This window comes from Falco peregrinus, chromosome 4 (assembly GCF_023634155.1).
Source record: "Falco peregrinus isolate bFalPer1 chromosome 4, bFalPer1.pri, whole genome shotgun sequence".
NCBI lineage: Eukaryota > Metazoa > Chordata > Aves > Falconiformes > Falconidae > Falco > Falco peregrinus.
Window position 1 is genome coordinate 65,502,297 of NC_073724.1, and position 17,889 is coordinate 65,520,185.

The following is a 17,889-nucleotide window of genomic DNA, read 5'->3' on the forward strand; positions in this document are numbered from 1 at the left end:
CCTGTCCTTATCTCGACCCACGATCCTTTCGTCATATTTTCTCTCCCCTCTCCCCCTGAGGAGGAGAGTGATGGAGTGGCTTTGGTGGGCCCCTGGTGTCCAGCCAAGGTCAGCCCACCACATTTGGTGTTCTTCCTGAAGTTAAACTGATACTGAGTTAGCGTGCCATGCTCCTTGCTGGTTTTGACCCTGTAGGGCAGGAGTCCCACTGAAGTCACAGGAGACCAGAGAAGTGCAGTCTGTTGCAGGATTAGTTGCACTTCATCTCCACTCTGAAATGAAATATAAAGACTTACCCTCAACAGAGCTTAAAAGGTAATAAGAACATATGTTGAAATCAGCAGGTCCTTGTAGCAGGCTTTCAGATCAACCATTTCCCCTGAGTTTTACATTATTCTCCTCAATGCCAAGGAAAGTTTTCTTCTGCTGTGTTCTGTTGTAAAAACCTCTTCTGTAACGTAAAAATGAAATGTGTATGTCCACAAAGTTCATGTAAATCCATTTGCTCTGCTTATTCTAGTTTGTTCTTGTGTATACTTATTTCACTGTCATAACTGAAATTCTCAAAGTGGCTAGTCACCAGAAGCACCTCCGTTCTGAATACTTTTAAAATAAAAAGGCTTTGAAGCTTTTATCTCCAGAACTATTTCAAAATATCAAGAGAAAAGTTATGCTATCACTTTTGCTGTAGCAGTCACTATCTCAGATGAAATATATGTTTCTATTTCCCTGTCATTTGGGTCATTTGATTGGATATATTTTGCAATTTTCTTTTAATTGGAATTTCTCCTTATTCTTCATGAGAATTATTGTGCACCTCACCCCATGATTTCCAAACTATTGTGTATCAGTCTTTTGTTGGTTGATGTTATGATATTGAAAATCCTTGGAATACTTCCTTTCACAGCAGTTGAATCCGCAGAGGCATTTCCTCTGAGTGCCAAAGATGAACTACTAACCAAACTGAGTAAAGTTTAAAAAACATAAATAGTATTAGCATTAAAAATTAATAATATCTCACTGTAAATAGAATGCTTTAGCTGTTCATTAAGATTCTTTTCTTCTTTGTCTGCTGTTTATCTGCAGCAGCTGAGTGAGAGTAAGTATCTGGGAGATAAAATGCAGTTCAGGTTACTCTCAGCTGTTAAAAAAGGAAGATAGGTCAAATGAGAGGCAGCCATCATCACCCCGGAGATGACAGCCCCTGATCCAGCCCTTTGCCCCGATTAGACAGACCCAGCTGGGATAACTGTTGGGGAGTGATATAGGATGTCAAAAAATATGATATAGGATATAGGATGTCAAAAATCTTACAGGCTGGCGAAACACGTGAAGTGTGCTTTGTGACTGCTCGGTGTTACATTTGTCATTTATAAGGAGGCATGGCAAGTGCAAAATGAATGTTAAAAGCGAACTGGTCAGCTATGATAGCACTTCCTAACTATTTAAAATATCATAAAATAAGTCAGCTGGGAAGGGGTCTCTGAACACTAGTCCAACAGCCTGCTCAAAGCAAGACCGACTTCTAGGTTAGACCAGGTGGCTGATACATGAGTAAACGTGTATAAACATGGGTCATGGGAGAATTAGTCTTAGCTGGGTTGAAACAGGCCTGGACTAGACAAAAAAATAAAAAATGTATAAACTAACACGAGCATTTAAAGCTTTTCTGGTAAAAATTGCCTTTTCTTCGTGAAGGTCTGTATGCCTGTTCCATGCTGATGAGACCTGGTCTTTTTGATAGCGCTGTAACGCTGTCTCCCCTAATGAAACACATCCTCAGAGAAGAAGCTTCCTCTGGGATGGTGCCAGCATGCACTGCATTCTCCGTCCTACTAACTGTCCTCCACAGTCCCCAAGCACGCCATGTCTCTGTCAGTCACCCTGATTATAATTTTGAACTCTGCTGCACAGAAGTCGCCATGTCCCAGAAGTGGCCGCTTCTGCTCTTAAAAATTGCTAATTATGGCAGTGTCCCTTTTCCCATTAGCTCACAGCTGCAAGCAGAAAGCACAAAAATTAGGCTAAAATGTAAAGCAGGGGAGGGGATGCTAGAGCCTTCCTTGGAAAAAGGACAGGGGTGGGGGGAAGGAAAGAGGTCAGGGAATCCTGCATCACTTGAGGGTATGGGGGAAATGGTGTGGAGGGTCCCAGGTCACCCACATGGCTTGGGGCCATATGCAGTGTGTCTGTGGGTGGTGGCTCCCTGGTCACTTAGACAGACTGCTGAGGGACAGGATCACGAGTGTACCCAATGTGTCACTGGCGTGTAGAGAGAAATTTCTGTATCACAGAGACTCCCCTTTTAACTTGGAGCCGGCAGGGCAGCTTTATGTTCCCTTGTCACAGGTCGGCTGTCACGGGTGCGTGGCCAGAGAGGCGAGGAGCAGCAGGCTGTGTGTCACCCCTACTATTTTTGACCACAGAAGTACCCGCTAGTGGCCCAGGGTGGCTAAATTTATGTTTGGACTGCCTGGAGATGGCAGGTGGTGTGACGGCTGTGTTGTTTCACCTTGCCTAGATTCCCCCTCCCTAGGGACGTGGCCGCCCAGGGCCCGGCTGGGACGCAGCCCAGCTGCAAGCCTGGGCTCTGCCTCCCACCAAACCCACCACGCTGCCAGTAAAATCGTGCGACACAAGGAAGGGAAAACTGCAGGTGGAGGTAGGTCTGTTGAGAGCTACTCAGGAGGAAAAAACCCAGTAACATGGAAAGGTATAAAATCCTAAAGGAAAGCTGTAGTAAGGAGGTGGTAGGTTGGCAGCACGGGGCCAGGGGATTGACCCTTCCCCACCTGCATGATGCCTGCCGGGCCAGCAGATGCTTCTTAGGGGTCTTATCAGGGTGGGGAACACACTAATGCCTGGTAACTCATTAAACTTCAGCTATCTTTTGTGTGTATTCACCAAGAAATGGCTGCTTGGTGGATACTCAGCTAAGCTGTATGCACCTACACTGGCAGAGCCTCTCGACACACGGTAAGAGCTGCGACAAAAAGAGTCCACAAATACATGTGGCAGCAGATATGTTTTCTCATGCCTGCAGCTCTTTCCAAAGGCTAACGTATGGTGAGATACAAGCCTGTCCCGCCCAGCAGCCACCGAGCTGGGTCAGCCTTGGAGGAAAGCACTGACAACATGTCCTAAAGTCACACCATGCCTCCTTCATGCTGCTGGAGAGCTGTTCCTGAAACAGGGCTGGACTTTCAAGGCTCAAGGAAGAACCGAGATGCTTTCCAAGCTGAGGGGAAAAAAGCGTAAGAAATGGAGCAAATACACTCCTCCATCTTGTACTGGTTCCATGTGTAGATGCTACAGGTGGTGGTTTTTTCCATCTTAACTGTTGCTTTTAATACTGATGAACATAAAAAAAAAAAAAAAAAAGACTTCAAACCGTTTCAGATTTATCCTTCCAGAATTTGTTTTGAGTAGTTACCAATTTTTTGATAATTTTATTTTGACTTCATTGCAATCCTTAGCACTGTGTTCTATGATTTAACTGCATGTTGCATGAAAAAATCCTTCCTCTTTCTTATTTAAATCAACTCCCTTCTAATTTCACTGGAAACTCTTGCACCAAGGTGATGCAAAATCTTTCTATCTCACCTCCCTTACACCATTCATGTTAGAAATCTCCAGTGTATTCCTCCCAACGTATGCCTTAACTTTGTATTTTTTCCAAGAAATAATGAAAAAAACCTTTACAATTACTATTTTTTTTCATGTTATTCTTTCTAACAAAGGAAGGAAGGAAGAACTGCAACCCATGATTGTGGTCCTTTGTTTCTTTGATGATCCATCTGTACTTTACTATTATAACTACTGGTAGCTACTAATGAGAGGCTAAGATATTGTGCTTAAAAAAGAAGGATACCTGTTTCAAGTCAGGTACAGACACATCCAGAAGGATTGTTGGGCAGGATATTTTATTGTAAAATCCACCCTTTTTATTTACAACATGGAGGCTTTCAAAAGTGATACTAAATGTCAGTGGTCGTGAAAAAAACACAAGTGGGCCTTGTGTGATAAAAAGATATGTATGATTTCTAGGTGTATACAAATTGTTGTGAAAGTGTCTGAAGAGTATTTCTATAGATATGCAGTGTTCTCAATACCAACAAAAGATGCAGCATTAGCAATAGGTGACAGGGCTGAGCAATATTATTCAAGGCACCTCCTTGAAAATACATCAGCTAGGTATGTAAGTTTCAGGAAAAGAAGTAAGTCTTCTTAACGCTGACTGAAAAACAAATGAATGAAGTTGCATTCTGAGTAGGCATCAAAGTGTTTTCTTTGAATTATCAGTGCTTTATGGAAGCCTTAAATAAAAGTTCGATGTTGCTTCGATAGCTTGTAGCTGTAGACAACTACGGATCACTGAAGTAATTTCTCTATTGACAGAATGATTCTTCTTTAGTGACCAGCTGAGAAAATACACTTTGTCTTTCACTTCCTCTATTGATACTACATAAAGATTAACTAGAAGATTATGTACCACTCCCACCTAGTGGCAAATAAAACATGCACGGTATAACCTTTTTTTTCTTTCCTTTTTTTTTCTTCCTTTTTTTTTTTTTTTTTTTCTTTTTTCTTAGGACTACAGGAATCTGTGTTGCCCTTCCTAGAAATGACTGCGTGGAAACAGTGGTTTTACTGAAGCTTTGCTTGTGACAGAGATCGGCTCTAGGTTGCTTAAAAATTATGTACCAAAACCTTCTAAATTAAAGTTAATGTACTGGAGTTGGTAAAAATGAAAAACAAACCCATGATTTTGTGCCTGTAACTAGGCAGTTTTTGTACAAAAGAAAATTAAGACAAATATAGGCCAGTGTTTTACGACATAGATTTATTTTTAACTTTTAATGGATACAGTTAATAATAGGAGGAGACTGTAAGATGACAGGTCATGTATATAAAAAAAAAGTGAGTAGCAATTCATTTGGTTTTAAAATAGTCCACACAGAGTGTGTCCCACCAGCAGCACTTGGCAGGACCCCAGGCTGGCTGAAGCTGCCAGTAGCTGCTTGGGTCCTTGCCTGGCAGTCAGGTCCAGCTCAGCCAGCAAGTCTGGGAGCAGGGTTTACCGAATACCATGGGACCAAATTCAGCCACTGGGGCTTGCACAGCCCTGAAGACATCATGGATGGGCTTTAGCTCCAGGTTGTTGCTTCAACATAGGAGTCTAATCTTGCCATTTGCCTGTAGGGTTGGCATGCACTAGTGCTGCAGAGCCACCTTTCATTAGAGACCATTCCTAGCACTGTGGTTGCAAAGCAAATCTACAGGTGCGGTTTTTCTAGAAATAGACTGATGCAACTCTGACACTAGAATTAAGATGTACAAAGACATGTTAATTAGCTCGTTTGATTAGCTACATTGTCTTGGAAGCACAGAATCCTAAAATTACATGTTTGGGAGAGGCTCCAAGAGGTTGTATAGACTATTCCTGTGCCAAACCCCAGTACCTCCTCTATCAGCAGCATTCCTTGACAAGCAGTAATACACCTAGTCTTTAATATTTCAAAAGTAGAGTCTTCCACATTCCTGCTACAGCTTATTCCATGTATCATCAGTGTTGGAAGTTTTATTGTTTTTTTGTTTTTGGTTTTTTTTTTTTCTAATATCCAATATGAATTTTCTTTCTTGAAGTTGAAGCCAATTCATTTTTGTATTCCCTGTAGGTAACCCTCTCTCCAGTTTGAGATTTTCTTGAGTGGAGACTGTCTTCTCTCCAGACTGAACAACCTCTGTTTGTTCAGTCTTTCCTCAGAGGTCACGTTTTCTACATCTCTGACTGTGGTCCTCTGGACTTCTCAGAACTAACTAGTGTGGGTAGGCCACATGGGTCATTTAATGTTTTTATGGGTTGTACTGCTGTTATTACAAGCCAGTAGGTTATTTAAGTTGTGGCAATAGCCTGACATCATTGACTGCTGTTCTGCTTATGATCCACTGAAATGCCAAGTCTTTCTTTGCAGACCTGTTATCTAGTCCAGTCATGTGACTCTATTCCTGCTTAGATGTAGACTTTTGTACTTTTTTTTGCTTAATCATATGCTATTTTAGAAAAAGTTTGTTCAGTTTAACAATTACTTTGAATCCTAATCCTGTCCTAAATTTTATTTGCTTTTTTAAAAATTTATTTTATTTGAAGGTTTGATAGGAACATGCTGTTTTCTGTCACTCAGTAGTAGATACTGCTATAGCCTTGAAGAATTGTTTTCATTCAGTTTCACTGTAGGTCCATGATAGTTTCTTTTTGAATAATTTTCCAATTACTTTTGCTTTTCTCCTGGAGCAATTTCATCTGTAGTTTACTTATGAGAATTCCTTTTTCCAAGTCCTGCTACGTGACATTTGCTATTTCTCCTTGTGCTAGTTTTGGCTGGGATAGAGTTAATTTTCTTCACAATAGCTGGGACAGGGCTGTATTTTGGATTTGTGCTGGAAACAGTGCTGATAGCACAGGGGTGGTTTAGTTACTGCAGAGCAGCGCTTGCACAGAGCCAGGGCCTTTTCTGCTCCTCACCGCACCCCACCAGCGAGCGGGCTGGGGGTGACAGGGAGTTGGGAGGGGGCACAGCTGGAACAACTGGCCCCAACTCACCAAAGGGATGCTCCATACCGTATAATGCCATGCTTGGCATATAAAGCTGGGGGAAAAGAAGGAAGGAACGGGATGTTTGGAGTGATGGCGTTTGTCTTCCCAAATAATTGTTACACATGATGGAGCCAGGCTTTCCTGGGGATGGCTGAACACCTGCCTGCCCATGGGAAGTGGTGAAAGGATTCCTTGCTTTGTTTTGATTGTAGGTACGGCTTTTGGTGTAACTGTTAAACTGTCTTTAATTCAACCCATGAGTTTTCTCACTTTTACTCTTCTGATTCTCTCCCCTGTGTCACTGGCAGGGGGGATGAGTAAGTGGCTGTGTGGGGCTTGGTTGCCAGCTGGGATTAAACACCATACTCCTCTACACACAGAAAGAAATTATTTTACGTTAATATATTTGTCCTTGACAAATCCACGTTGACTGTTACTTACCTCCTTGTTTTATAAATCCTTAAAGATACTGGATTTTTTTGTTTCAGAGGTTTGGGGGAATTGAAGACAACTAGCCATCCTTCTGTATTTACTCTTGGTTTTGTCTCCTTTTAAAGCCAAGTGCCACAGTCTGTCTTTCAAATTTGACAGTAACTCATCTGTCCTCCAAGTGTGCTTGAAGATTGCTCATGTCAGTTTGTTCAATCTGCTAGGACAGTATTGATGAGGCCTGGCTGATTTGAAAAAAAACCCACCACTTTTCTTATTTAAATGCTTTCTAACCTGTCTGTATTCTAAACAGTGATTTGCCACTCTTTTTGGTTCATTAGCTAATTGATTTCAGGTTTTGTGTGAAGACAAATACAGAAAGGCATTTGGTCTTTCCTGGTGTCATCTGCCAATAGATTGTCTTTCCAATCAAACAACAAATTGACGTTTTTCTTGGTCATCTTCTTGCTACTTGTTAGCCCTATAGATTGATTTCTTTTTACCTTTGAAATCCCTTGTCTGCTTGCATCTCTTTTTTTTTTTTTTCCCCTGGGCATTTCTGATTTACCCCCTGATAGCATATGCTATTATTTTATATACCCCCCGATCAATCTCACCTAGTTTCTGTGGCTGTGTGCTTATTTCCTGCATTTGATATAATTAGAAAGACCATAAGATGGCTAAACTAGTTTCCCATTGCAGCTCCAGTCTTCCCTCTGTTTTGGGAAAACTGTCACTTGTAAACTAGCATCTGTACCCTGACGAGATTTCCAAGAAACCTTTTTCTCTTTGTATTTTAAACCCATTAGATTTTACCTGTGAATGCTCTGTGCTTACTGAAGTCTGCTTTCCTGAAATCCCTGTTTTATTACCCTCTTCTGCCTCTTCCCTTCTTAGGGAATGTGAGTGTTATATTTGCACAGTCTTGCATTCTCAATCACTTTCTGCCTCTGGTAAGGATAAAATCTACAGCAGCCTTCTCTAGCTGCTTCTTTTACCCTTTTACAAAAAAGAGCATCCCAAGAGCTATGTGTGGCTGTGTTCTTTTTCCAACAGTTTTAGGTTAATTGAACACCTTCGCTAATACTGAATACTGCAGCTTTTGAGTAGCTGCAAGCAATCCTGGCTTGCATTAGCCTCATCTACTTTGGTGATGAAGAGTCACCTATCTACTGATGCAAAGACATTCTTCCTCCCATCTGTTTTCACCAAAGTTTATTAAAAAACCCTTTTTCCCTCAGTGGTTTGGACCTATACGCACCACTGATACAGACAGAAATGCTTTCTGTTTTTTTTCCACAATAAACTACACAACTTATATTAACATCTATCTTTTTCCATAAATCTAGTCATGGATGATTATATTGGCATAACCCATAATAGGGGACCATTGCAGTGATATAAAGGTTCCTTTAACTGATGGGATTTATTTTCCTTCCTTGTGGCAAATATTTTCTAGTAGTGTCACTCTTCCATGCTAGCAGGGCTGAACAGCTCCAAGTTTGTGGTTGTGACTAAAGGTATGCAAAGTTGGTGTGTTTATGAGGTTTCCTTCATGTATTTTTAAAGCATCAAAAGTGCAACTTAACCAATTCCCACACTTTATGTTTTAGTTTTATGACCAGGATTCTGCAGCACAGTGATTGAAATTTTAAAGGTGCCTTCTAATGAATTAAAACCAATATTGAGGATAAATTAAATGAAGAGGGCTGTAGTGACATTGTTGATTGATGTATTGTATTCTGTAGAAGCCTCTATTGTTCTCTTCATTGAACTCCAAAGAATCTCAGATCTACTCCATCCCACTTCTGAGAGTCCAGGTGCTTTGATGTACAACTCACAGTGATTTTGCCACAGAGTACACAGACATTTGTTTGTAATTTATTTTATCCACCTTATGTTCCCAAATTCATCAAGGTGTTACGATACAGATAGAACCATTCAAATGATCAACATCCTTGAAGATACTCGATTTTAAAAACTATATTCCATTACTTTTCCAAAATACTACACTGAACACTTTGAAGTGTTTGGTTAGTGAAGTGAGAGGGAAACATACTGTTAGATGGATGGATAGTAATTCTTATCTTTCCTGAAATTAAAATCTTGTATTTTCTCAGATGATCCCTTTTATTGTTCAGAATATTTGAAGATCAAGTTCAGCTAGATACAGGCTTCCAAAAAGTATAGTGCAAAGAATTTCTAAATCCTCATCTGTGTATACAGATGGATGTGGAGTCAGTGCAATTGAGGAAAACATCTAAGTTTTGGCTTGAAGGCATTGGCTTTCTAATGTTTTAATAAGCAAGCTGTTCAGTAAACAGAAGGGAGCTCTATAATTCCTCAAGAAGTCTTTGGAGGAATTCAAGCCCTGTATATACTGGTTACAAATACTTATCATGGAGAAGTGTAGTGATGTTCTTGCTTTTTAGATCGCTGAAGATACGAAAGCCAGTTATCTGATGTTTAAAATACCTTCGCTTCCCAGAGTGTATTCCTCCTATGATGTTTTATTTTCCTTGACATCGTGCTTATCTACAGTGAATAATCGTATCACATATAATGGATTACAGTCTATCTCACCAAGAAAGAAGAAAAAGCAGATGAATTTTTGAGTCCAAATACCCAATTTTCTTCAAGTTGCCAAAGAAAAGGAGAAATAAGAAACAAGACAAAAAAGAAAACCAGAACTTTCTTCAAAAGATTGACTATTGTGTCAGTAGAACTGTCTTCACTTGTGCAATGGGTGAAGTTATCAGTAAGATGAAAAGAAAAGTCAATCCGTTACAGAAAAGTGAGATTTCCAAACCTACCAGTACTCCTCTATAAATTCACTTCATGTAGCAGAACCTTCAGGGGCAAACCCTCTTTCTGCATCTTTTCCTAAAATTGAGTATTTGACCTAGAATGCAGGGTTTATGTGAAAAATCTTCCATGCCATGGGTTATCATGTTTCAGAGCCGTGATGTGTTTTCCATAATCAAGATCTGCTTTCATTAGGTTTACTGGTGGATCTTGGGAGGTCATCTTCAGCTGTTCCTCTTTTTGTCTTGGCTCTGAGCTATGCTGAACACTGTTATCCCCCTGTGCTGTGGTAGCAGAACGCCTTGGCTTTGGGCATAGGGACACATGTGTGGTGTGGAAACCTCCAAACCTTCTCCTGGAGCCTGGGAAGAGGAACCAACTGTTATTTTCCTTTATCTGAAACTTCTGTTTTAACAAAAGAGCAAGAATTTATCTGCAAGTGAAGGGGTACCAAAGTTTATCCTTAAATGGAAACCAGCAGCGGCACGTGTCCTTCCCAGTTTCATGTATCTGCTTTAAAGAACTGTTGTTTTTGAAACAGCATGTAAGTGAATGCATTAAATGAATTATCTTATGCACTCTTTGTCATGTGGAGCAGAAAGAATATTCAGTGATGAAAAGCAGGTGTGAAATATATTCTGCGAATACACTGGAGAGATGTCTTGATTTGAAAACAGCTTGGGAGGTCTATCAGCATTTCTCAGAAGAAAAAATTATTTTCAGGTCTTGATAATTAAATGAAATGGTTTGTTTTGCCAGTTCCCTGAGTGGTATCAATTGTGAGAGATTTTTAAAGCCATAATTTTAGTCAGAAATGATACTGAGGTCTTGAAAAAAATCATGTTCTCGTGATGTTCTCATGTGAAAGGGAGTGACACAGACTCACTGCCACAGGCCCTGGGAGGCGTCTGCTCTGAATGCAGACAGATTCTAGGGTGGATAAATGAACTCACTTTTCTGTAAGACTTTTGATTCTAGGATTCAGAAATAAACCCACATTTTATGTTTGTTTGTTTTTAATGAAGGTTGACGAAGAAAGCTAGACTTCCCAGAAGCAAATTAAGATGGGTAATAAAGTTAGGTCCCATACAGCTCCTCACAGCTGAAGCTCAAAAACTGCAGTGGCTCATTTTGGATGCTAGTCGAGAGACACTTAAATCAGACTTTTTCAGATATTTCCAGTTCTCCCTAATAGTAAAAGTATTTCTGTAATTCTAGCTTTGGCCAATACTGAGATGGAAATAGAGGATGCCGCAATAATAAATCATGTAAGAACATAAATAAATATTTTCAGCTGACACTGTGTAGTTATTCCCCTTGAGCATAAGGCTTGCTGGGTGTTTAGGTGACTACTGGATTTCAAGGATGGGAAAGAAACCTTGTGTTGTCTCTGCCTTCACATCAGTCAAGTACAGCATGGCCAGAAGGAAGAAAACAAACCAATTCCTTCAAAAGAAAATGTATTTTGTTTTTTCTATTGAATCACTTAGCATGGGTGTACATCGTGTTACAGAGGTTCCTGGACTAGTGTTGGCTGACTCAATTCCAGACTTTCTAATAGGTGAGATTTTCTCAGGTTAGTGGCAGGTAATGTACATAGAAGGCTGCTAATGAGGTCCTGATCCAAGAATGAGAAAATCTCATGGGTTTATTCAGTCAGACATGTTGAATAAAGGCCACTAGACTGAGGTTTTTCCAAAAGAAATCCAGGAGAATCAAAATCACAAGGAACGTGGTTCTGACGACACCCAATATTTCTATGCAACTGGATCCATGGATATGGCTCTACTAGTAGTTTTTCTAGTACTTCTGTTGTTGTTGTTATCATTATTATTATTATTATTATTATTATTTTAATTATTAATGCTGCAAACAAAAGTTCATGACATTCTGATGAGCTGAGGATGTGAATTGTGATGTGAAGATTGCAACTGCTTAAGGGTCAGTAATCAAAAGCCATGGTATAACATGAAGAACTGTGATTTCACACTGATGAAATTATTTTTTGAGTACAAAACAGTCACATAGACAGTAAAAGACTGTGCTCAAAAATGAAAAAGCAGATGGAAGGGAGTTTATCAGTATTTAAAATATCTGTAGTGTACAAACAGATTTTGCTGTTGCTATAAAGGCATTCTGGGCACAGAGGACCCTGTATTTTGAGTTCCCAAACACAACTTCCCCAATTGCTTCCCAAGCAGCAGGGGAAATGTGATAAACGGGGACAGTACAGGACATTCACAAAATAGAATTCATATTACAGCTCCCTATAAGCTGTGAATGCAACAGCTGGATGTGGCAGAACTGTACAAAAACTTTCTGTAGTGGTTGATTGCAGGTCGTGTATGAGTGTGATGGGAAAATGGGGAGACAATGAAGATGAAAATGTGATCCTGGAGCCTGTCAAGCAAAGTATTGCCAGTAGAGATGAAGTAGTGTGCGCCATTGGCGATATTCCTGTGGCACCTCTGCACTCCTGTGTGTAATTGTTGTTACCTGTGTTCAAGATAGTTTTGAATGACCCACACTCTATAAAGAGGAGTGAAAACTGCTATTGGGACCATTATCTCCTGATTCATAAGAAGAAACTGAGAAAGTTTTGCTTGCTTAGTCTGCTTAAACAACCTGAGGGAGAATAAGGACAAAACTGGTTTGAAAAATTATATTTGGAGAGTATTATCCTTGTTACACTGCTAGCAGGGAAGTGGAAGTGCTGAGGATTCAGCAGCATCCATTCTTCGTGTGTTTTTACTCTGTCCTTTCACTATGGCTTGGATGAGGCAATAGGATATGCTTATTAAATTTGCCAGTGACTGAAACCTGAGAAATTGCCACACTGGTGATTGGAGAAGCAATTTGAAAACCAGTCAGTTCATGGAGCTGTGGGTTTATTTCCATATCGGTATCTGCCCTGCACATCATCTGCCCTCCCTGTAAGGTGCCATTTCCCCTCACCACCTATTTCCCAGCTCTGCTCCACACTGGGGCTGGTTCTTCCTCTTGTTCCCTGGCTTGGAGCTGGACAAGGGGCCAGCAGGCGATGGGGCTAGCCCTGAGCTAGCCCAGACGGAGGGGCCAGCTGGCAGCCCAGGCACAAGAAATGCCCAGTGAGCTCACGCTGCAGCCTGGCCCTCTGCAGGGGCTGTAATTTCCATCTTTTCCCTCTATCTGGTCATTGATTTTCACACAACTTGAAAGAACTTAATACCTTTGCAGCTTTTCAACAAAATCTGATAAAGGCAAATGAAAATTTCAAGAAAATTGAGGGAAATAAGAAAAAGAATCAGGTAAACAGATAAAACAGCTGCCTAAATGCATATGTTTTGTTTTCTCAGGAATCGAGTAGAAAACAGGATGCAGTTCAATTTTCAGTAACTTTCCAAGCAAGACAGGGAATAATTGCCATAGAAGCTCTTTACAAAATTATATGGGAGCTAAGGTTGATCCCAACATAGTCATGATTCAAAAATTCAGACATCATATTAGCACATATATGAAAAGAAATTGAATACTTCAAGCTTCTCAGGATGGTAAAGTCTTGGTTGCAGTACTGCATCCGTTCTTGGACAACAGAGTTCATAGTCATACAGGCTGACTTGGAAACACACCAGAATGGCTAAAAGTCTCAAAAGTGACATAGGAGAAAAGATTGAAATAATTTGTAGGATTTACTCCATAAAAAAAGAGCAAAGCATGCCAACAGCCTTCAAAGGCCGCTTGTAAAAGGAAGATTTCCATGCAGGTTTCCATGCCTGTAGTGGATTGGACAAGAAGAAACAGACCTGATTTTTCATGAAGAGAAGATGCAGATTAGATGTTAAGAAAAAAACATTTCTGAATAGTCTGCAATAGGTTACCTAAATATTCTTTGTGTTCACTATTACTGAAGGCCTTAAGTTGCTGATAAGACAGGTGTTTTTCAGGGGTGATATAGATGTATACTGATGATCCCACCTTGCGGCGGGGAAATGGCTTACATGGCTTCTTGAATTTCTTCCAGCTCTATTATTCTAAGACTCCATGTTTGATCCCCATGAATGCATAGGAAAGAAGAATTATTTACATTCAGGAACAATATTGACAAAAAAGACTGAATTCTGGCTATAAATCAATTATTCTAGAAATCAAAAGGAAGCATCTAACTATCCAGGGACAGTTTTCCATATGAAATGCAAATCTAACTGGCTCCAAGCAGGAATATAATCAGTTTAGGAAGGTATGCTGCATGTTTTCTTCTGAGTCCAGGGGACTTGGCTCATAGATACAGAAAGACCCTTCTGGTAGTCTTACATATGCATGATCTTCGCTTCCCAAAAGAAGGCAACTGAATGCTTTAAGCCCACAGGAGTCCTGCTGTGGCATTCAGCTTGTGAATAAGGCAAGTGAATCTGACTCACAGAGGTGTGCAAACTCACCTCTGCTTTTAATATACTTCTTGGCACATTCTTTTCCAAAGCTCTATTTTATCAGCTTTCGTCCTCTTCTGATGTTCCAGTTCAATTACTAGGGTTTTATAATCATTGAAATGACAGTGAAGCATCACGAACACTGGATGGTGACATTGCAAAATGAATCAGGCATGCAAAACAAGCAGCTTCTATTTATACACACAGATATCGCAGTAATCAAGGAAAAGATTTGCAGAGTAAAATGTGTTGTAAAATACTTTATATATAATTTTCTTTTGGAAAAAGAGCAGTAACTACCACGTAAGCTCATCCAGTGGTTCAGATTTTCTCTTAAGTAAAAAGATGAATGATTCTGGGGAACAAATGCAGTATAATTTATGGCATTTGTTCTCACAGAATAATCCTTGATTACTCAGCTTTAAGAATACAGTCTATGCCACAGACAGCATAGGGCAGACAGTGGTTTTATAAGGGAGTTAATCCTGCAAGGAGGAAAGGCAGAAATATGTTTGTTGCAGGCTTCTTTAATTTTCTTTTCTTTTATTGCAGTTGTTGTTTTACTTAAGCTCTGCAAGTGTGAGAAGCGATATGAGTTCCCAGACGTTCAGATGGGATACTCATCCTCTGTGGCCTCATCTCAGCCTAGGAGGTAGCAAGATACTTGCAAATTAGATGCAGGTAATATGTATGGCTGCTCTTCCAAAGAGTCTTTTTGATGTGATAAAATGTTTATTAGTGTTTTTACTGAAAAAAAGTGCAAGAGTTGCCTACTGTGGAACCAGAGTTGAAGCTGGCAAAAGCTGCCAGATTTTTCTGTGTATAATCCATTTGGCATGTATGAGTAAACTTTCAGGTGCTTCAGGGTCCTTTATAGCTGGATATAGCAGAGGCACCTGTTGATGCAGATAGAAATTTTTACTCTCTCAAATACCAGCTTCCCAGGTCACTCCCAGGAAACCAGTCCTCTCTGAAACATCACCCAAGAAGGGCTGGCTCAGGCTGACCTCCATTCGTACTGCCAACAGGCAGTATGGACCTGCCTATGCCAGGTCTGGTCACCTCTGCTGGAGGACACCATCCTCCAGCACCATCCCTGAGCTTTGGCTGTCACCACCCTGCACTCCCACGTAACCCCTCCACCGTGCCCCAGGGCATGCAGCACCCATCCTCGACTTCATGATATGAAAAGGCCAGTCTGGAGGGTGTCACCCCATCCACCTGTTAATCTGAGATATTTTGAGATAAAAACAATGCAAGCCCTGACAGTTCTTACTTGTAGCATGATAGGGGCATTGCTCTGACCCTGTGATGAGCCTCAGGGCCAAGAGTGGCACTGGATGAATGTAGCCCATTGGCTTTTGGGAGGTGAGGACTGAGCAGGGTAGACACAACCCCTCTACATCACTTGGTCTGGCCTTTGTGTTAGTGGACATAGCACTTCCAAGGTACAATCAAGTGCTAAGTGGATTTTCAGAGCTCTGATTTTTTGTCAAAGGCATCCACAGGAGGTTAGGTTGGATTTAGGCTTTTAAGTTCTTTTATAGATCATAGAATCATAGAATGGTTTGGGTTGGAAGGGACCTTAAAGATCATCTAGTTCCAACCCCCCGCCATGGGCAGGGACACCTTCCACTAGACCAGGTTGCTCAAAGCCCCATCCAACCTGGCCTTCAGCACTTCCAGGGATGGAGCATCCACAGTTTCTCTGGGCAAACTGTTCCAGTGCCTCACCACCCTCACAGTGAAGAATTTCTTCCTCAGATCTAATCTAAATCTACTCTCTTTTAGTTTCAAGTCATTCGCCCTTGCCCTATCACTGCATGCCCTTGTAAAAAGTCCCTCTCCAGCTTTCCTGTAGGCCCCCTTTAGGTACTGGAAGGTGCTATAAGCTCTCCCTGGAGCCTTCTCTTCTCCAGGCTGAACAACCCCAGCTCTCTCAGCCTGTCTTCCTAGGCAAGGTGCTCCAGCCCTCTGATCATCTTTGTGGCCCTCCTCTACATTTGCTTCAAGAGGACCACGTTCTTTTTATGTTGGGGCCCCCAGAACTGAATGCAGTGCTACAGGTAGGGTCTCACAAGAGCTGAGTAGACTCTTGACCTCAGTCCAGCTCTACTGTCTATTTTACTACTTTTGAAACTGTCTGTTTTCCCTTTGTGGGATAGCAAATGACTAAATTGCTTTCTACTTTAAATGGGACTAAGACCCTTGGGACAAAAATGTATTAGTAATATGCAAAACTAAAATTCAAGCCCCAAGTTGTTGAAAAAATAATTATTATTGCTTAGAATAATAAACTGCTTAATCCAAAGGAACCAATGGATCCAACTTCTGAACACCCCTGGTTTGAACTAAGTTCAGGCTACAACTTTGGGTGAAGACAGCACAGAGACAAAGGGAGAGAGAAGACATAAGTCCTGGCTTGCTTAAACGTCCCTGAAATGAAGTGTGTGCAGATTTTGAAGACCTGTTTTGTGTCTGTCAATGAGAAAGTAGACATTAAATGCACCATCCGAGGGATTTCTCCTCTTGGTTTCAGATGCTGCTCAGAGGCACTAGATGGCACCTTTTGTTTGCTACGTGCATGGGGCCAGAAATAGAGCCCATCTGAATGCTGGTGAGAACTGACAATTATTTTTGAAGCAACTGGTGCATCCATATGGATCCTTGCTGACGAAGAAGACAAAAATATCCTGGTGCTCCATATCCAGAAAAATGGGGAGAACAGAGCACCTATTAACTACCTTGTTTCTTCTTTTTATATCTTCTTTGCGCTGTAGCTGGTGGGGCATTTGAACACCCTGTGTAGTTAAGGAACAGACTGAGAATGGTTGTGTTCATGGTGCATTTTAAGGAAATGTTTTTGGGGAAAGCCAGACATGGTACAGGCAGCTAAGGTGGGATTTAGGCCAATAGGATATAACATATCCAGTGTGAAAGTGCAGTGTATGGACATAGGAATCTGTAGCACTGTTTAGCTGCCTCGTCACAGGTATCAGGTGTCCTTCAAGGTGTCATAAATCATCCCACATGAAGTCCAGCCACTGCTCCTGGAAGGTGTGGTTTATATCTGCTCAGCCTCTGAGTCTGTGTCTGGGTTTCCTCTTCACTAGGTGGGTGCCTGCACTGAGCTCCCATCAGGGCTGGCGGAGACCTGGTGAATCAAGGCAGGAGAGCTGCTCACCTTACATGAACACAGACACCCATCAGCCCAAACTCTCTTCACCCTTCCCTGACTTTACTGGCTGGATCTCTGTTGCCCAGGCACCCAACCCCTAGGTAGATACCTGAATTTGGATGACTACAAAAGGAGGTAAACCCCATACCTAGGGAGCAAGAGTGCTCTGTATTTTTCTCCTGCTGATCTTAGACTCAAGTAAATTGGTGACCCGTAGAGGAATTGTAGAGGAATGAAGGCAGGTTAATTAACATTGATAATATACAGCTGTGGGCTGGCTGCAGGGGCAGCCAGGGGCAGCAGGCTGCCTGATGTGGATAACATGCAGCTGTGGCTGGTTCCTGCTAAGTAGTTAAATAGCTGTAAGAGGACTAGATGAAGAGGGACCTGGAATAAGCAGAGGGAGGAGAGGGTGTGCCCCAGATGTAGGATAGCCCCATCTTCCTGCACGCTGCAAGCAACTAGTAAACCCC